Genomic DNA, 13,427 nt, shown 5'->3' with positions numbered 1-13,427 from the left:
GCCCGGAGCGGGGGTGGCAGTGATGACTGAAGAATTCTGTACTGGAGGGGGCAGAGAAGAGAAGGTCAGGATTTCTGTTCACAGAGCAGTGTGACATTTTGATCCAGAAGACAGATCGTGACTGCCCTTGCCTCTCTAGCCCTTTGTGTCAGTAATCTGAAGGGTGTGGTCTGATTTCAGGAGAAGGCCCTTTATTTTAAAGATACCATGCTTTCCCATTGGGTTTAAAACCCCACCATTATAATTCATCGGTTTGAATTAAGTTTTAATACTCCACCACAATGTGCAGGCCCCAGAGACTGTATTAATCTGGTATCTCTCATTGCTGCTTACGTGAGTCCGTTTATCACATCCTCTCGAACTCAGCATGGATGAGGATGAAGGCAACAGGGATGAGGATGCTCAGGGGAGAAGCATCCGGGGCCTGGAGGGGAGGGGGCGTTAAAACCAGGCAGAACCTTCACTGAATCTGCTTGCCTTCGTGGGCACGGAATGACATCCTAGGCCCGTAGTTCTCGGGTGCTGAAATGGTTTGAGATCAGTAAAATCTCCAGGACCAATTCCCTTGGCCAACTGTCAACTTGCCAAGTAAAAATACTTCAAACAAGAAAAAACAGCCCCCAGATACACTTACAATATCTTCTATCAACATTATTTCATTGGAAAGCCGGGGCATTTTTATCATCCTAAATGAGGAAGGCCCTAGAACAGCGATTCTCAACCTGTGGGTCGCGACCCCTTTGGGGGTCGAACGACCCTTTCACAGGGGTCACCTAAGACCATCGGAAAACACATATATAATTACATATTGTTTTTGTGATTAATCACTATGCTTTAATTATGATCAATTTGTAACAATGAAATTGGGGGTCAACACAACATGAGGAACTGTATTAAAGGGTCGCGGCATTAGGAAGGTTGAGAACCACTGCCCTAGAACATAATAAAAGGCAGTCCTTGGAACGGAATCTAATTTGCTTGTGAGAAACTCCTAACTGGTCTTTGTCTCATTTTGCTGTGCACCAGTGGGAACGTCCCTTTGGACCGTCACTGTCCATGCTGATACTTGGAAACCACATTTCTAGGGACTGAGCGTGCGTAGGGTACAGAGATCGGCCCCTACAGAGACACCTGACCTGTGGGTTACAGGAGGGGAGCAGAGGGCACTACTGGTGAGTAAGGAATGCTCATTTTCCCCACTTCCCTCCTACGTAAACTCCTGGGCCCAAATGCCACCGGCTCTAGGGAGCCTTCCCTCATGACCTTAGGTTCAAACTCAGTTGGCCATGTCTCTGCCCCACTGAGCATTGCCTGTAGCCCCATGTGGAAACTGCCCAATCCTGTTTCATATCTCTCTCACTTTGCTGGCCTCGTCTCCTCCTCCAAGTAGACTTCAAAGCAGAGGTTGTTTCTTAACCAGCTCCCGGTATTCCTTTCATGCCTAGAAAGTTCTTATCCTATATAATAAAAACATAATATGCAAATCGACCAAATGGCGGCGGAAAGACCAGTCGGCAGGGGGTGGGGCCGGTGAGCAAGGAGCACCAGGCCAGCCAAGGCACGTGCCAGCGGGCAGAGGAGGAATGACGGTGTGGGGGGGGGGTGGCGACCAGCAGTGGTGGAGGGGCGATGGGGGGGGGCTGGCACCGTCCCCTGATCAGCCCGTGTCAGGTCGCCTCCCACAGAGGGAGGCCAGGCGGCAATGGCGGGGTGATGGGGGCGGTGCCGTCCCCTGATCAGCTGGCCTGGTCGCCTCCTGCAGACCATCAGTAGGATAGCCCCTGAGGACTCCCGGACTGTGAGAGGGCACAGGCCTGGCTGAGGGACCCCCCCAGTGCACGAATTTTCATGCACTGGGCCTCTAGTTCACTAAATAAAATTGAACCCATCCTCTTCCTTTCTCATTTTTTTCTTCCATCCTCCCTTCCTGTCTGCTTCCCTCCTTACCACCCTCCTTCTTTTCCTTTTTTACTTGTGGTTGGCTCCTCTGTGCTTTTCCTGCAGTCAGGTTCTCAGGAATCCTGGAGCCTTCTCCTCGCTCCCACCCCCTCCTCCCTTTCTGCAATTGCAGATATTCAGAATAAAGATGAATGAACTGTGACATTTGCCTTTACATCAAAATAGGAGAGAATAAAACAAAAATAGAAGACTGCTGTCAGACAGCACACTTCCCCCCTCGATGGGAAAGCCGGGCCCTTTTTCCTGCCGAGGGTGACCGTCAGCGTCTAGCTCACTCCTGCGTGCCACGTGTAACGTTGGTGCTCCCAGGTATCCTGTGACACTTAGGCTTTACCTTCCCTAAGTCCATTTCCTGTCTGTTTTGCATCCTCCATATTAGCCAATTACTTCCTATTTCTTTCTTCCTTAGAATATTCTACCAGAAATCATCCTCACATCCTGGTCCCCACACCCCTTCTTCTGAGCCTCAAGTCCCTGACTCCGCCCCCTCTCTCCCTATGGGCCACAGAGCCCTTGCTTTGAGAAGCTGTAGTGAAGATGGGATGGGAGCTCTTAGGTGGGTAACCTAAGAGTTTTCCCGGTATTTCTATGGGAATGCTGAAGGTCTGCGAATCACGCACTCTGTAGCCCTGGTGTGCTCCGAGCTGTATTTCTGGACCTGTCAGATGAAATGCTGTTGCTCTTGGTTATTTTTGGCTCTTTGCCCTTCTGAATAGGTGCATATTCAGCTGGATTCTTCCCCACCCTGAGCTGGGAAAAAGCAGGCAGCTTCCCTTAGCCAAGCCTTGTCTTGTGTCAGGAGCACTCGCCTCTTAAGCAGCTGCTGCCAGATGTTCTCTGGGCTGCACACGGGCTGTTTTGCTGTGTCCAGGTGGGCAGGCGGGGGGGGGGGGGCAGAATCCATTCTCTGGTCATTAATAAAGAGCTTTGTGAGCTGAACCCTGCTGGGCAGGTGCAGCCAGGTGTCTGTAGCCACCTCACCCAAACCTAGGTCTGCAACCTGCCCAGGTGGGCATGGCTTCAGAGACTTCTCCTGCCATCCCTGGGGGGCGCGGGGGAAGGGGGGACATTTTCAGGTTCCAATGAGCACAGAAAATATCTGTATTCTGAGGGTTCTGAGGAAAGGAAGTTTTTTTATTCCACTGGAAGGCAGAAGGTCAAAGGGCGCGTGTCCGTAGGGGAAAGGCGGATCTTGGGGTGAGCGTTTGAGAAAACCTGTGTGTGGAAAAGAGTGGAGTGGAGAGAGCTGAGTGTGAATGTGCAGATCCCCTTGGGACAGAGAAGTGAGAGGAGAGAGCGCCTCCGCCCGAGGGAGGGAATGTCCCTGTAAATAATGGAGGAGAGAGAGTGCGTGCACATGACGGTGTGGGGAACGGGGGCTGTGTCTACAAGTCCTGACAGTGTTTTATAACCGCATCCTGCTGCCGGAATCACGATGCGCAGGCAAACATTAACAGCGACTCAGCTTTCAGTCTATCGGTAAAATACAATGTCAAGTCAAACGAAACGTCAAGATCATGTGTACCTGTATGGACGCTTAGCAAGGTCCAGGTAAAATCAAGAAAAGCACACAGAAGTAGCTCTTAGAAGCTACTTATCTCTACAGCTTGTCCTGAGAGATTTCTTCATATATATATTATTATATATGTGTGTATGTGTGTATGTATCTATATGTGTGTATGTGTGTGTGTATATGTATATATATATAGATATATAGATAGATAGATAGATAGATAGATAGATAGATTTCAAAGAGGAAGGGATAGGGAGAGAGAGATAGAAACATCAATGATGAGAGAGAATCATTGATCGGCTGCCTCCTGCATGCCCCCCACTGGGGATCAGGCCTGAAACCCGGGCATGTGCCCTGACTGGGAATCGAACCATGATCTCTTGGTTCATAGGTCGACACTCGACCACTGAGCCATACCGGCTGGCGAGAGATTTCTTTTTAAAGTTCTTATCAAGTATTATTTTAATGAATTAATTCATTTAATCCTTATGACATCAGCAGCAGCCCCATTTTACAGATGAAGAAACTGAGTCATTGGAAAGACCCAATCCAGGAGGTGGCAGAGCAGGTTTAGATTAGGCATTTGGCTCAAGGACTCAAGCTCACACCACTGCCCTAAACTCCTGCTGTGGACGGGGCGATGGAGAGGCAAGCAGGTGTTGTGCAGCATGTGGAGGAGTCACACCTGGGTTTTAGACTTAGGTCTCCATCAGTGCTTTGCCAGGTGCTTGAGAACATAGATTGTCATGTCAGAGACACGACAATCAGGGCCTAGTCCATCACTTCCTAGCTGTGTTACCACAGGCAGGTCACTAATCCTTTTCTAAGCTCAGTCTCCAAGTCTATAAAAATGGGGATAAAGTTGCTGATCGGCCCTTTTCCATGGTGTCGTGAAAACTAGGTAAGGTAGCATAGGTGGGTGCGTGGTAAATGATCAAGCCCTAGACAAGAGTAAAGCATTGTTTGTGTATTATTCACACTTGCCTGCTTCCAAAAAGGCTCACAAAGAAAGATACATCTCTGATAAGACCATAAAGAATAAGAGGTTACAAATATCTCTGGTAGCATATCTCCAAAGTGGACCCGCCCATGAACCACAACTCCCATTATAACACTCAGGGTGGCATTCCTCCTGGGGGAAGCCAACTGCCATGTGTGGACTCTGAGAAAGCTCAAGTTAGCCACGTGGAGGGAGAGAGAGGTGCTCGGCCAGCCTCCAGCCATGCCAGCCACCTCAGCCCAGGTACCAGACATGTGAATGAGCAAGCCATGCTGAACATGTAGCATCGTTGGACCTTTAAAGGATTCCAACACCAGCCACCATCCAGCAGAAGCTGCGTGTGACTCCCCAGGCAAGAACTGCTCAGCCAAGTCCTGTTAACTCACAGGACCATGAAAGATAAAAATAAATGGTTGTTTTGAGCCACTGAGTTTTGGTGTAAGTTTGTTCACAGCAATAGAGAACGGAAACAGGGCCCTAGACTAATATTAGTATTTTAACTGAATGGTATAGTTAGCTTTGAGCTTCCTGGCATTCAAAGCGAAAAGGGGAACAGGATGGATTATATGCACTTATTATCTTGCGGTTCAATGGTTTACCTCAGTGGTCAGCAAACCTCGGCCCGCGAGCCACATGCGGCTCTTTGGCCCCTTGAGTGTGGCTCTTCCACAAAATACCACATGCGGGCGTTCACATACAGTGCGGTTGAAACTTCGTGCCCATGTGCAGAAGTCGTATTTTTTGGAGAGCCACACTCCAGGGCCAAAGAGCCTCATGTGGCTCGCGAGCTGCAGTTTGCCGACCACTGGTTTACCTGAATGGATAGTTCATCTGACTTATCTCCTTTGCAGTCAAATCAGTGTGAAAATTAAACCATCTTTCTTCCATGAAAACCTCTCCTATCTTTATCAAAATTACAGTTTTGCAAACCCAGGAATTGCAGTCGTCACAAACAAGAAAATGCCCCTTGCATAGAAATGCTGAAAATAGTTGAAACTTAAGCAGATTCAATGATTTATTCAAACCTTCAGGAAAAAAAATTACTATTCAGCCTGGAACTAAAATTTAGACTTGTGGTTCCTAATCAACTGGAATGCAATACTTCCCTGGTGCTAACCCCCAAAAAGGGAAAGGGAAAAAAAGACATAAAATATATAAGAGGCTGTCCTGTGCTCCTTAGAACCCAGGCCCTGGAGGTCAGGGACCATGTCTGTCTTCTGAGTAATATGTTGCTTAACACCTTCCTGGTGCTTACTAAAGCCTTTCTTCATTAAGTGACCTTCCGAATCCATGATAAGAAGAGACACAAAGATGACTGTGAACCAGTGATTTCCATTCTCTCCAGTGTGGCCTTGGTGAATGGTGTCACCTGCCTTTCGGTCCCATTCTGGGAAGTCCGGGCATTTGCACGTGAGTATTTGAGGTCACCTCACTCACTCAGGACCTGAACGCGGTCCAGGCAACCGCATGAAGGTAGTAAACTTTGTCTTTTCGTGCCCTTGACCTCATTGTCTATCATCTTCCCCTTCATTTGTCTCCACACCCCTAAGTTGGACTTCACAGTCCTTGTTCTGAAACTCTTTGTGGGTAGCCTAATGGTTGGGAGGAAAGGCAAGGCTGAGTTCCTTGGCCTACATTTGCATAAACACTTCCCAATCATCAAGAGCTTCCACACCCATGTTTCAGTTCATTGTAAATTGTGGGTTGAATTGTATTCTAACTCCTGGTACTTGTGAATATGAGCTTATTTGGAAATAGGGCCTTTGCAGATGGAACCAAGTTTGGGTGAGATCCTAGGATGGGCCGTAATCCAATAGGACCGAGGGCCTTATGGGAGGATGTAAATGTGGACATGGACATGCACAGAAGGGAAGACGGCCATGTGAAGACAGAGGCAGAGATTGGAGGTTTGCTGCCACAAGCCAAGGAACAGGAACGCCTGGGCTATCAGCAGCTGGAAGAGATGAGGAGAGATCCTTGTCTAGAGGCTTTTGGGGGAGCACGGCTTGGCCAGCACCTTGTTTTGGGACTTCCGCCTTCCAGAGCTGCAGGACAGTACATTTCTGTTGTTTCCAGCCACCCAGTTTGGAGTACTCTGTTCCAGCAGCCCTGGAACACGACACAGGTGCTGTCATTTCCCCTGTACTTTTTAACTCCAATGTTACAGGTACCTACTGTGTGCCAGGCTCTGTGCTGAATTCTGGAAACTGGACCCAAGGCTTCAGGTTGATACAAAACAGATCAAAGACCCTGAGCCTTCGGGTGAATTTCCACGCTCATTCCGTTGTGTCTCCGGCTCTCCCAGGCATCGCCCACCCATCATCACCGCCTGGCTGTGCCCATGCCCGCAGCTGTCTTAGAGGCAGACAGTGCTGGGACTGGCAGCGACTTGGGAGATCTCCTGAGGAGGGATGCTCCCAGCGGCAAGGCAGCACTGGACTCCAACATGTCTTCTCTCCCCCTGACTCTCATTCATTCATGTTATGAATAAATTCAACAAATATTAAATGTTTGTGGAATGAACACTACATTATTAATGACTGGTGAAGAGAATGTGTTATACCTCCCCGAGGTATTTGAACACGGAACAATACCTTAACCCAGAGAGGTCGGTTTCTGAAAGTGGGATGGGGGTGGGGGTGGGGTGGGCAAAGCAGGGCAGGGAGGTTTGGGGGGTGAGGGCAGAGTCTTTTCCTCACCCTCATCTCATATCCCTAAAGCAACTTCTGTGTCTGCTCAGGACAGGACAGAAACCTTGGAGGATTCTGGAAGGGAGCTGAGGAAGAGCTTTGGGAGGCCAAGCAGGGCTGTGACCTCGGGATTGAGAAGGAAGCACTGGTCTCATTATATGCATCTACCACGGCTGCTGTTTTAAACTCCGATACTGCCGCACAATACAGAAATAGATCCATTATAGGTCTGTTATAGCCTCGGGGCTTTAACACAGGTCACTAGAAAATCCAAGATTGCACAGTAATTCAAACTCCTAAGAAAAAGAAAAAAAAATTATCTTCTGCACCCCTCTTCTCCTCCCCCACCCCCGAGCCCTCAGCCCCATTCCCCAGCATAGCAGGGAGCGCCTCTTCATTTCTGTAGTTCCCTGGAATAAACAGCTCTTCCATTGAACTTGAAATCTACATTTTTCTTCAGCTATTAATTGATAAGAGCAGCTCGTTTTACCTCTCGTGCTTGGAAGTAAGATTACAGAGTAAATAAACTGGGTCAGGTTCAGCAGGATGGACGTGAACTGCTCCCTAATTCCTCCTAATCTCTGGTAAAGGAATAACTGGGATTGGGACGTCAACATTCAATAAACAATTACTGTATGTCGCTCCTTCCAACGCGATCTAAATCCGTCCACTGTTCCCTGTTTTGTTCTAGCCCTCGAGAGAGGGGGGAGGCTGTAGGAGGAGTCTGATTTCATTTATATTAATTTTTAGAGCATCGGGAGCTCGTGTTTTACTTGCAACAGATCAGGGAAAAGGGGTCAGTTAACAAGGGCTTTCCCGACTACTGATCACCACGCCGTGCTCAGCATTTCATGAGCCTGGCTTCTCCTTCTCACGGCGCGTGAGAATCATTATCCAATTATTAATCTCACCCCAGAGTTCCGAGGAGCTTATGATGCCCGTCGAAGTTAATGAAGACTTTTACCTATAGATCTGGCGCTAAATCATTGTGATTGACCGAGTGCCCGCAGTGTGGCAGGCACTGATACAATTGACAGAAGGGAAAAAAGAATTAAACAGGAGGAAATTAAGAAGAGGAAGTAGGAGAAGGCTCCAGAAAGGAGGAGGGGGCAGTTCACAAAACTAGCCTGTGGCCTCATTAGCAAAAAGGAAGAACTCACCAGCTAATCTGCCTCGACTTTCATGATTCATTTATATATGTTTATGTGGCACACTTTCCCTAGGGAACTCAATGTTCTTTGCAAACATATTAAATAATTAACTCTCGCAAGTCTGAGTGAAGTGGAAAGACAGCAAAATAACTCCATAAAAGGCTAGTCATGTTAGCGTGTGACGATTGGATGTCACTTTGGCGAGGTAATCCCATGTGATACTTACCAGGGGCCATATGGCAAAAGACCACCTTCCGGAGCAAGCAGTTTTAGTATATATATATATAAATAATGGTAGATAGATAGATAGATAAATAGACAGAAATAAATAGATATGAATTATTATAGGAACCCACTATATTTTGAGGGAGGGTGTTATTAGAAGGCAGTTGAATGGGGTACATTTTTAAAAAATACCACCTTTGCCCTAACCGGTTTGGCGCAGTGGATAGAGCGTCAGCCTGCGGACTCAAGAGTCCCAGGTTCGATTCTGGTCAGGGGCATGTACCTTGGTTGTGGGCACATCCCCAGTGGGGGGTGTGCAGGAGGCAGCTGATCGATGTTTCTCTCTCATCGATGTTTTTAACTCTCTATCCCTCTCCCTTCCTCTCTGTAAAAAATCAATAAAATATATTTTAAAAAAAATACCACCTTCAAGACAAAAACAAAACTTAGGAAGTATTTCAAAGCAAGGGTGTAGAATGTGGCATTAAATACAATGAAACTGCAAAGGTTGAACGCCAAATGATGAGCAATAGCGTGTACTAGGTTGTGTATAAACATGTTTTGAGTTTCTAAAATGTTATCCTCACTGTCCTGTTGACAGGACACCATGAGAAACAAACAAACAAATCTGTAACACAAATGGTTTAAACTTCTCTCCGGAAAGTATAAACGTGTCCAAATCAGTGGAGGACAAAAACAAACACATAAAAAACTTAAGAAGTTATTAAAAAGCAGAAGTGAAAGTGGCAGCTGTTTAGATGCAGAGTGAGTAGGGCGGCCACATTGTCATCAAAAGATTCTGGCCTCCTGGGCTAAGACCTCTTGTTGGTTACAGGAACAGACTCCTGTTCGGTGCATCTCAAACCTGGCAAATTGGAATCCACACACGTAGGAGGACAGGACGGTCCTTGGAGAGATCCCGGTAATTAAAACCACAACATGTATTTGTTCGTGTACATATCACCCAGCCACACATCAGCAGCAGCTAATGTTGAGATGTGGCCAGCGAGCCTACAGAGAGTTTCAGTGTGGGAGAGAGAGGATGATTAACAAGAAGACAGGTTTTCTTACCTTTTTAAAATGAAAAATGACCTTACTCAAACCACTAGCAGGAAATTAAATTAAAAAGGGAAGGGTGATGAGTTGAAAAAGAAGAAACTTTTTTTAAAAAGCAAATAAAACCACTCTAATTGATTTCCAACTCCACCTGGAATCCTGACTGCTTTCAGTTTTTCAGTTATTTATTTACTTACTTTTTTTTTTTTTTTTTTTTTAAGAAAAAGCAACTTGGTGTGTGGGACTAATTCTCAATCAAGGCCTTTGAGAAAGTTGCTTGACCCTTCTGAGCTGCTTTCTCCGTGAACATAATGATAGTCACTCTCAGGATTGTTCTGAGGATTACATGAAATGGTGGCGGGGGAAGTGCTTTGCAAACTACCTAAATGTGGGGTTATTAGTGTCATTTCTAACAGGATGGGAAGCCTTTACTGTTCAGGGCACATACTTCAGAGTGTCAGCATCTGAAAACTCAGATCTCTTCCTCCCACCCTCTTTTGTAAGGCAAACATCTCATCCTCCTGCCACTGAATGTTCCGAAATCATGCTCCTTTTTCAAAGATGTTGGTCTCATGTTCTTACTTCCTTCCCCCCTGGACTAACTCAAGTGTAGCTGGCAAATTTCAACATTAACCAGGGATCAGTCTTTTAGCCTTAATATAAACTCACCAATATGTTCCTGCCCAATCCTGCTTCCAGCAGCAGCACAGACCACAAAACAAAGCAAGCCCTCCTCTCTTCATGTTCCTTCAGGGGCTGTAGATAAATTTTTTTACCCCCAAATAAACATGCAGGCTGCCCGGAGTGACTTCCTTCTAGGACAGTGGTTCTCAATCTTCCTAATGCCGTGACCCTTTAATACAGTTCCTCATGTTGTGGTGACCCCCAACTTCATTGTTACAAATTGATCATAATTAAAGCATAGTGATTAATCACAAAAACAATATGTAATTATATATGTGTTTTCCGGTGGTCTTAGACGACCCCTAAGGGGTCGTTCAACCCCCAAAGGGGTCGCGACCCACAGGTTGAGAACCGCTGTTCTAGGGCTTTCTGATATTTACACCAACTAAGTTTCCTAACTCCATTCACATGTTTAGTAGCTGTGGCTTGTACCTTCTAAATCTAAAAGATCAAAACCTTTTTCAAATCATGTAAGCCACGGTATATTACTATTCTTAGCTGGTATTTTATTATTAGTCACATTATGAATCTATCATAGGCTATTTGCTTTTGCTGGAATATATACATATATAATTTGAATCTATTTTATATATTACATCTAGAGAGCAAACAACTATATATTAGAGATGAGCTTAAACTTATTTTGCATATACAAAATACGTTTATATAATTATATATTTTATGTACACATAAGTTTATACAATTTATATATTTTATATACACATAAGTTTAAACTTGTCTATATCTAACCTCAACTCACCAGATTTCAATTTAAGGTGCTTAACAGGTGCTTCCATGACATTCTAAAAATCCTGAATCTCCGACTACAAAAAAGAAACATTTGGCCCCAGCCCTGTGGCTCAACTGGTTGGAGCATCCTCCTGCACACCAAAAGGTTGTGCATTCAATTCCCAGTCAGGGCACATACCTAGGTTGTAGGTTAGGTTCCTGGTTGGGGTGCGTACAGGAGGCAACCGATCGATGTTTCTGTTTCTCTCTCCCCCCGCCCCATTCCTCTGTCTTTAAAATCAGTGAGTATATCCTCTGTGAGGATTTGAAAAAAAAAAAAAGAATGAAAGAAACATCTGCTTACCTAACCAATTTAACAATAAGAAGTAGGCAAAATAGTGGGAAAGCCCTGGGCTGGTGGAGGTGAGAAGCAACACCCCTCAAATGACAATGCCGGACTCCCAAATGTGATTTCATTAAACCCCACAACACTCAGACAAGACTGCAGTCTCTGCTTTTCTTTTACGTTTCAGAAAAAGGAGAGTGGAGATGCAAGGAGATTTTGCCAGTTTTCAAGGTCGCTCACGTACAGCATGGTAAAGAGGCCGAAAGTCTAACACTGCTGGTCTGCCCGCTGCAGCAGCGGCAGCAGGACGGCGCTGTCTGTCCCAGGAGAGGAGGCGAGGGGACATGGGATCCTGTCAGAGCACTCCACTCCCTGGGGAAATTTTACAGAACTTTTCCATTTTACCATCCTATTGCCCACTGAGGCTGAGATGGGGAGAAATATTTAAAGACTCCAGAGCACAGAAAAAGCCAACAGCCAGTTCCTTTTTTTGTTCCTCTGCAAAGGAAAAAATATGGCCAAGCCGCTTTTGCATTTCAAACCTCAAAGTTCCAAAGCTGACTTGCAAAACCATAAGCTCAATTTTCCTCCGCGAATAGACAGGGGCCTGCCCCAGGCTTGGAAGTTTCAAGGAAGGTTATGTGTCTAAATAGTTTGAGAAGTAAAACTGATTTTAGTTTGAAAAACCTCTAGCCACATTCCACAGATTAAAAAAATATATATTGATATAAAACATTCTGCAAATGACTGACAATCCTTATTTTTATTTCACAAAACAAGCACACCGGGTTTATTAATTATGGATCAATTACAGTGGTTCCAAAGGTGTGTGTGTCCGGTGGGGGGGGGGGGGGTGCTCAATCCCCAGAGGACACTTGTCACAGCTGGGGGCATCTAATGGGTCGAGCGGAGTGATGCTGATAAACATGATAGGGCGCACAGGACAGTCTCCCAGATCAAAGAATGACCCAGCCCCAAAAGGCCATAGCGCCAAGGCTGAGGAACCCTGCCCTATGCAATCTCAGCCAATCCAGGAATTAGCTGCCTTTTCTCTTCCTCCACCTCCCGCTGCCGAGAATCCTGCCCCTCCGCGGTTTATTGTGGACTTAGCATGCTAAGCCCTACAACAGCTTGAACTGAAAATACTTGTTCAGATCTTTTGAATCTCTGAATGTTGAATACTTGGAGTATGAGAATCACTATTATGGTGTATTTTGATATTAGCATTATAAATAGAGTCCAGAATGTCCATATTTTGAATTTGTGTCCGTTTAATCTCAGCTGCAAATTGAAGGCCCGGCACAACAAGGCCACACATCACCTTTCAAGGGAGAGATTATGCCAGTTGGTTGGGTGCTTTGTGTTCTATTAACGTTGAAACTGGGCTTCCCTCTCAGGCCGTTACAGCACAACACATTTGGATCTGCGAGCAGTGAGCACCGGCTTCCTGCCCAAATGGCTCGTTGTGCGCAGAGGAGACAGCAGATCTGGACCGCTGGAGCGTGTCCCTCTGCCGCCCCTGAGCATCCTCCCTATTATCCACTCAGGCCTGGGAGACCAGCCTGCCCAGCTGCTAACAGCTGTCGGGGGACACCCATGACTGAGTCAAGCTGTGGACCAGGGGCTGTGTTTCTCAAGAACAAGAAGTTCTAAAGCCTTTTTCCTTGTATGTCTCCGAGTCCCACAACCTATGCTGTGAAACTGGATTCCTTCCTGTCCTCCACCTGTTCTTCCCTGTGTGTCATCTTTGCTCTTAAGATAAGGACAAAGCCCTTGAGGGTCCCCAAGATCCGCCCACATCTTTGCTCTCTTCATTCCTGTCACCCTGACCTTCATTGAGTCCTCACGTAAATGATACTCTCTCCCACCACAGGGCCCTTGCATGAGTGGTTCCCATTTCCTGGAACTCCCCTTCCCTCCCCCTATTTCACCTAGTTAACTCACCTGCTCATTTAACAGACATCAACCCATTCTCACTTCTTCAAGGACATTCCCAGGCCTCCCGAAGTCAGATCCTTCTAATACACACTTCCATCGAAACATGTTCTTCCTTCAGAGAACTCACGCTGATTAT

At 46.3% G+C, this 13,427-nt stretch overlaps 1 long non-coding RNA gene across 1 annotated transcript; it reads left to right on the top strand.

Annotated features, from left to right (window-relative positions):
* Nucleotides 1-994: 994 nt before the first annotated feature.
* Nucleotides 995-7,065, top strand: LOC111826941. The gene is made up of 3 exons (XR_002830392.1): nucleotides 995-1,172; nucleotides 5,748-5,882; nucleotides 6,778-7,065. It is a non-coding gene; the product is annotated as an uncharacterized LOC111826941 (long non-coding RNA).
* Nucleotides 7,066-13,427: the final 6,362 nt, after the last annotated feature.

This window comes from Myotis lucifugus, unplaced genomic scaffold (assembly GCF_000147115.1).
Source record: "Myotis lucifugus unplaced genomic scaffold, Myoluc2.0 scaffold_112, whole genome shotgun sequence".
Lineage (NCBI taxonomy): Eukaryota > Metazoa > Chordata > Mammalia > Chiroptera > Vespertilionidae > Myotis > Myotis lucifugus.
This window is presented reverse-complemented; position numbering and strand designations above follow the sequence as displayed.